The following is a 7,669-nucleotide window of genomic DNA, read 5'->3' as shown; positions in this document are numbered from 1 at the left end:
ATTTTATTTCTCTATTCCCCCACTTTGCGCCAGTATCAATCTCTCACAGCGGTTTGTGTTCATTGTCTCTCTCAAACACACTATCTTGCTCAAATACACAGTCATTTGTTAACCACTCAACGTTTAAACCAAAACTATCCAGAAACAACACAATGTATCTGTCTCTCAAAGTCACCCGTTTTCTCTCCGTCTTACTCTATCCCCCTCTCCTTGTCTCTTATTATCTACCACACACATTTCTCCCTATCATTCTATTTCCGTCATATTCTCTCTTAGCGTATATATCCCTCTCAACAGCTTTTTGTCCCCCACGCTCTGCTTTGAATTGCCCTTCATCTGTCTTTCTCATTTTTCCCATCCATCTCCCTCTATCATTTTTTTTACGACTCATTTTCTCTTTCTCTGTTTCTGTGCCTTCTTTACTTTGTTCACTTACTAACCCTCCCACACGTGTTTTTCACCACCCTTTTTACTATAATACATATTCAGATTTAACTTTCAATCACTCAACGTTTACCCTGAAGCTATCCGGAAACAACCGAACTATTTTCGTCAGAATCTATTTCAGCTCTTCATTTTCAAGAGCTGAATCTACTTCAGCTCTTATTTGTCATCGATACCCGTTGGAGAACGTTTTCACCGATATAATGTTCTTGTCTGTAATAAAGTAGCCACTATTATGGTTGCAGAAAAGCACAACAAACAGAATATCATTAAAATTTTCGTGACAATAGGATGAAATTCATAAAGGAAACTCATATTTCATACAATGCTTTACAATACATCTTTCTTTTTGTCAACGGAGAAAATGAATTCCACTTTGCTTTACTAGAAGTAAGTGAAGTAACTACAAAGACAATTACATTCTCTATGTTTTATTATGCAAATTTATTGATGACTGAAAGTCACTTGTAAAACTAACAAACGCTTTTTCCCCGTTGGGTAGATAACATGTATATAAAGAAACTACGTTTAGAATCGTGCAGACATTTATGAGTTGGCATTTACAATGGCATCGGTGGGACAAACTTGAGTAAATTCGTATTCTGCCGTCTAGTTTTATGAGAAGTTTGGTATATATGCAGTGGAAAGTACATGATATTGTAACTTATATCTTCAATTATGGATGTCCTCTCTATTCCTCAACTTTACTTGGAAGGAAATCTAGTCGAGCAACAAAAAGTAGATGTATATTAGGACATCGACAGGCACGGTCTAAACTGAAAGAAATTTAGTTACCAAATTGATAGACTTCGAACTAAGTCACACATGTTTCTTCTAGTACATCTAAGGAGCTGAATATTAATAAGAAATAAGAAGAGGCTTGACCAGAGCACATATTTTTATGTGATCTTTCAATAAACTCCAGTTTAATGAGATTAATTGTACATAGGTGTAGGAGTGGCTGTGTGGTAAGTAGCTTGCTTACCAACCACATGGTTCCGGGTTCATTCCCACTGCGTGGCACCTTGGGCAGGTGTCTTCTACTATAGCCTCAGGCCGACCAAAGCCTTGTGAGTGGATTTGGTAGACGGAAACTGAAAGAAGCCCGTCGTATATGTGCATATATATATATATATATATATATATATATATATATATATATATATATATATGTGTGTGTGTATATGTTTGTGTGTCTGTGTTTGTTCCCCCAGCATCGCTTGACAACCGATGGTGGTGTGTTTATGTCCCCGTAACTTAGCGGTTCGGCAAAAGACACCGATAGACTAAATCCTAGGCTTCTAAAGAATAAGTCCTGGGGTCGATTTGCTCGACTAAATGGAGGTGCTCCCGCATAGCCGCAGTCAAATGATTGAAACAAGTAAAAGAGTAAAAGAGTATAATTTTCATAACCCGTAAAAATGAACAAACATTGAGAAATTGACAAATGTTTCATGATCCATGGGGTTACCTCGAACCCGCTGTGACTTCACCCTGAATGAAATGTAGAAAAAGTAATTCTGAAAATTCCAGTAAGAAACATAAGCATATGAGGATAGAGAGCTAACACAAAAAAATGTTAGGCACCGCAAGATGGAATTAAAAATAAAAATTGTCCAGCATGTTATTAGCAATTAGTGGATAAATTATAAACGCTCTCCTAAGATACTGAAGCTCCTCATCCCATGTATATAGACTGCATGCAATTCTATAAAATTAATTAAGTTTATTTTTAAGTGTTACCAGGGCCGTGATGTTGCAACATCTACTTTCACGATAAAAATGCATATTTCCAGACGGGTTGATGTATTAATAGCAGCGAGGCGAATTGGGAAAACATTCATCTAACTATAAATGATATTCCGCAGTCTTTAAATTGCTGTTCACTTAGAAAGTGCACTTAGAAAGTATTTGATAAAAATATATATATTTAAATTTAAGTGTACCTACCTACCTACCTACCTACTTACCTACCTACCTACCTACCTACCTACCTACCTACTTACCTACCTACCTACCTACATACATACATACATACATATATACATACCTACTTATCTATCTATCTATCTATCTATCTATCTATCTATCTATCTATCTATCTATCTATCTATCTATCTATCTATCTATCTATCTATTTGTGTACGTATACAGATATGGATATATATATAAAATATAGACACTCACACATATACATAAATATAAACATCTTATACACAAATTAATATATGCACACATGCACACACTTTCATACACACACGTACGCACACTTTTACACACACACTTTCACACATTCACAAACACACGCGCGCGCATACACACACACATGCGCACGCACACACACACATAGGTGTGTATGTATGGATAAGATTAATACCTTTGAGGGACCATACAAACACACAAAGCAAATGTATATTAGCTGAAAATTACTTGTACGTTAACTTACAAATATAGCCAACATTGCATCCATTTCATTATTATTCATTCACGATATATGATGATGATGTATCCACATTTAATATACTCAAAACATCATCTACTTCATTTCTTTCAACTTCCTAGTAATATATAATGGTTCATTCCAACGTAAGTTCGTTGTTGCAACCATAACCACCATTGCACTATCATAAAACTAATTTCCCAACATTACCTAACAAAATCCCTTTTGTAATCAACATTGTTTTAGAATATTAATATGTAATGTTTTATGGCATATTTCCACAATAGATGCAATCACAATTTTGTGATGATTAAACATTTGAACATTCAAGCTTACACCTTCTGTTTTGAACATGTTAATTTATCAACATTGAAACATTTTAATTTGTCGTCATTGAAAGTTTTAAAGATGTTTTTTTTTCTAATTTTAAAATTTTATCATTTATAAACAAAAAATATTGTTGAAACTAGTGTGGTATATATGTAAATAAAAGTATTTTAAACATTTACGCGTTTTTGAAATTTAGGTGCATTTTCAACAACAACAACAACAACACACACACACACACACACACACACACACACACACACACACACATATGTATATGTATATATATATTTATATGCTCATGTTTTGAGCCCTATTTTTCCTGTTCGCACCACCAAACCTATATATATATATGCATGTATGTGTGTGTGTGTTTGTTTGTCTTTATATGTGTATGGTAAAAGTCCGTTATCTAGTTTCTTGGGTTCACGATAACACAGTTGTGAAATTAATTTTCGGGCCCCGAGTCAGAACTCCGTTTCATGTTATTTCACTTCAAGCACCTATAAATTGCCTTCGACCGGCGCCTTCCTCTCTCCATCAACCAAGCTTCGGATATTCGACTTGGTTATTTACAGGGCTGGTGAGAATGTGTGTGTGCACTTTCAACATCACACCCTTGCGAGAAATGGCTGTAGTTGCATGAATAGAAGCATGATTGCATGTATGCTTGTGTGTATATATGTGTGTGTGGGCCTGTAATTATTTACAAATGAAATAAACAAAAAAAAAAAGTATGTTAACAGCATATCAGTTGTAAATGCTTTTAAAAACTCCTCAAGCTATACATTAATTTCCTTTTTTAATCATTCACAATATAAACTGAAAAATAATACATCTGATACAATTAAAATATCAACCAGTGTATTTCCGCCCCCAGAAATAATAAGTTCATTAAAATGTATGCAATTACAGCAGGGGAGATAATAGAAAAAATATAAAGCATTAAGGGCTTTGTTAATAAAATAGTTTCTAGTAACCAACGCTCTGCAATTGGCCGCTTGTAACACAAACAATGTTATAAGATTGTTTTCCACTCTGTCGTGTTTTTATTTTTATAGAAATAACACGATTAAATTTTTGCCTGATATCAACAGTGCTTTCCTCAAACAGGGTTTATTAAATTAGTTGTATTTAGGTCTTTAGAAAATCTTGCTATTTTCATTACTAAAAAACCTTAGACTTTTTTAGTGCTCTGTTACTGAGTAAAATGCACACCGTCTTTCAATTTTCACAGATTGCATATTGCAACTTTAACATTTTATTTATTGATACATTTAAGTAGATTTTGACACAAACCTTGGCAGAAGTTGCTTACATAAATACATTAGAGAAATTTAGTTTCAAAATTATTGTAATTACAGTTAAGTATAAGTAAAATAATATGAAATGCAAAATTATGTAAATCGTGTTTAAATATCACCATATAAATAAGTTCTTAGCCAATATTACATTAATATTTAGCACTTAGTAAATTATATTTAGAGCTCTGAAAATGTTCATTATTATATAGCAAAATTGTTCAGATTTCGTTCACAAACTTCTCTATTTTCTTTGATTTGCATTTTGTGAAGTGATTCGTAAATAAATACTCAATGGTATAACTGTATATAAGTTAATAACTTAGATAACACACACACTCACACATACACACACATACAGAGGAACACGCACATAGGGATTGACAAACAGCTTCTGATGCATATCGGTGGGAATAGAGGACTAGAAGACCATATTTATTGAATGAAACAATTATAGAGACTCACATACAGGACTTCAAGTTTCTGTGTCAATGAAGAAGTGCGGCGATCATCCTATCATTGATACAGATGCTTCAACTCTTTCACTTGGTTCTTCATAGGTGTATGATTCAATGTATATATATATATATATATATATATATATATATACATACATATAGGAGGGATGGCCACTAAGTGGACATCCATTATGCTAGATGGAGACCCCATATAGTCTGACCACTAAGAAAAGGTTGTTCTCAAGAAAATTCAGCAAACGCCAAGACGTAAGCGAGCAAGACAAATAAAAAGATACAAAATATAAAGATTAGTCACAAATCCGGTTTCATTGAGAACAATCTTTCCTTGAGAACAATCTTTTCTTGAGAACAATCTTTTCTTGAGAACAATCTTTTCTTGAGAACAATCTTTTCTTGAGAACAATCTTTTCTTGAGAACAATCTTTTCTTTAGAACAATCTTTTCTGTTTGAGAGACGTACAACTCGCAGTGAATTATCTTCATCAACACAGAGTTACTGCAAACTGAATGGGGTTATAAAAAGAGTAAATGCATATTGGAAATGGTCGATTATCAAAGGGAATTCCTCATTTGGTTGTAAGTTTAGTATCGTATATCGTACATGATATGGTGTTGTTTTCTGTATTCTCCAGTGATTTTATTCTTCTAGTTGCCAATATGCACCATGATCTGAAAAATTAAGATATTAACTCACGAATCATCATTTGCGATATGCATCTGTTATTTGCTTAACATCGAAAGGTCGAGGCTTTAATATCGCTTTTAAGATTCCTTTGACATTTGAACAATTATTAATTTTATACAGTAGAAGATTTAATTAACATAGAAATCCACAATATGCTTCCTGCGTAAAGGATATGCTCTTACTATCCTTGAGCAATCTAATTATAATTACTTCAAGTTCGACGAATACTTTACGAGTACGAATCTTAATATACATAGTTTATCAAATATCGGATGTCGTTTGACACGTTTTGAAGATGAAGGTAGATAGGTACATGCCGCTGTGAACGCTCTCTGAATAGCGAACAGTTAATGATTGTATCACTAACATTAACTACATAACTCCTTGGATATCTCTTATATGTATTCCACGCAACTACGTAGATCAGGGGTTTTCAAACTGTGGTCCGCGGACTACAGGGGGTCCGCAAGGACAAGACAGGGGGTCCGTGGACAGCAAATACTTTTTATGGGCAATTTGATTTTATACATGTTTTTTAATCGAAATCTTTTAGTTGACAATAAACCTATTTGTTAAATAAATAAATGTAAAAATATATGTTGCTTTAAGCAAATATTTATGTATAAATTTCATAAGCGTTTATAAGGGGGTCCCTAAGGTAAAGCCTGAAATATAAAGGGGTCCGCAAGTAAAAAAAGTTTGAAAACCCCTAACGTAGATGATACAGAAAAGTGTAGACTGGTAGCGGGTTTGTTACATCTTCCTCAAAAGTGAAAAGACAGGGTCCATGGTCTTCGCTTTTCAAATTCTCCAAGACTGAGCGGAGGTAAGCTGTAAGTTACACTTACATTGATCAGAATACTTGCAAATATACGGCCTCCGTTAAATGCGCTTATTGACTGTTATTTCTAGCAGGTCAAACCACTGTGTAGATTTCCCTGATTAGCTACTGTAAACAATTGAAAACTGGATGACTGGGATTCCGATAGACAAGTGGGCTGGCAGCCGAGAACGCAACGTAATACCAAAGACTGAACACGAACCATCATAAATTTAGCTTCTCCTCTGTCACTATACAAAGAAGGCAGCTCAATATCCAATATTCTATCATTACAAACATATATCACAAACATATTTACAACTATGAGAAAAAATTTATATTTCATTGTATGATATCATATTTTTCTATTTTCCTTCAACTATTCTTGATTGCTTGAATGAATTTCAATTTCGCAATGATATTAATTGAATTACCCAAGATGTATTATCAATGAATAATCCATTCGCATCTCGCGAGTGAAATGCTGGAGCAATATCGAGTATATTTCTTTACTATTTTCAAATTGCTGATAGGTATCAAATTAATATATATGTATATCTGATAAAACAGTTATATTTTTTGAAAATTGATATCAATTTTATTTTGAGGCACAAAAAAGCATACTTTTAAATATATCTTTATCATTATAAAAGTATGGCGTATTGCATTGTCTCTAAACTCTATATGATGCATTGGCGACGCAAAACTGCATGGCATAAAATTTTGAATTTAATTAAAATGTGAAATACTATATGTTTCAGTAAAGAAGAGTAAAAAAAAAATTAATGCTATCAATATATTCTCTAATTAACGACTTCTTTTATAACAATCGTTATAACTAATAATATAATGATGTTTCAATTTTTGTGCAGAGCTTGAATTTATTAAGTTAACTGAATATAATTCATTACATATCTTGCAGTTTAAAAAGACGAAAAATACATAAAACTGAACCCAGCAATATTTCAAAATGCGAATTCAAGAGAAGGTAATTCTAAGTTTTACCATAGTTTGTTCAGTAGTCTTGTATTTCTGCAACTCTGGATCAAAATCCTTTATCAACAGTACATTAAAGCGATATATTAGAGCATCAGACTAGTAGATTTATATTTCTATCTACCGACCATTTATATTCTGAGTTGAAATCCTGTTAATTTTCATTTCATTTCGTAA

The sequence above is a fragment of the Octopus bimaculoides genome, chromosome 23 (genome assembly GCF_046866305.1).
Source record: "Octopus bimaculoides isolate indiv1 chromosome 23, ASM4686630v1, whole genome shotgun sequence".
NCBI classification, from domain to species: Eukaryota; Metazoa; Mollusca; class Cephalopoda; order Octopoda; family Octopodidae; genus Octopus; species Octopus bimaculoides.
This window is presented reverse-complemented; position numbering follows the sequence as displayed.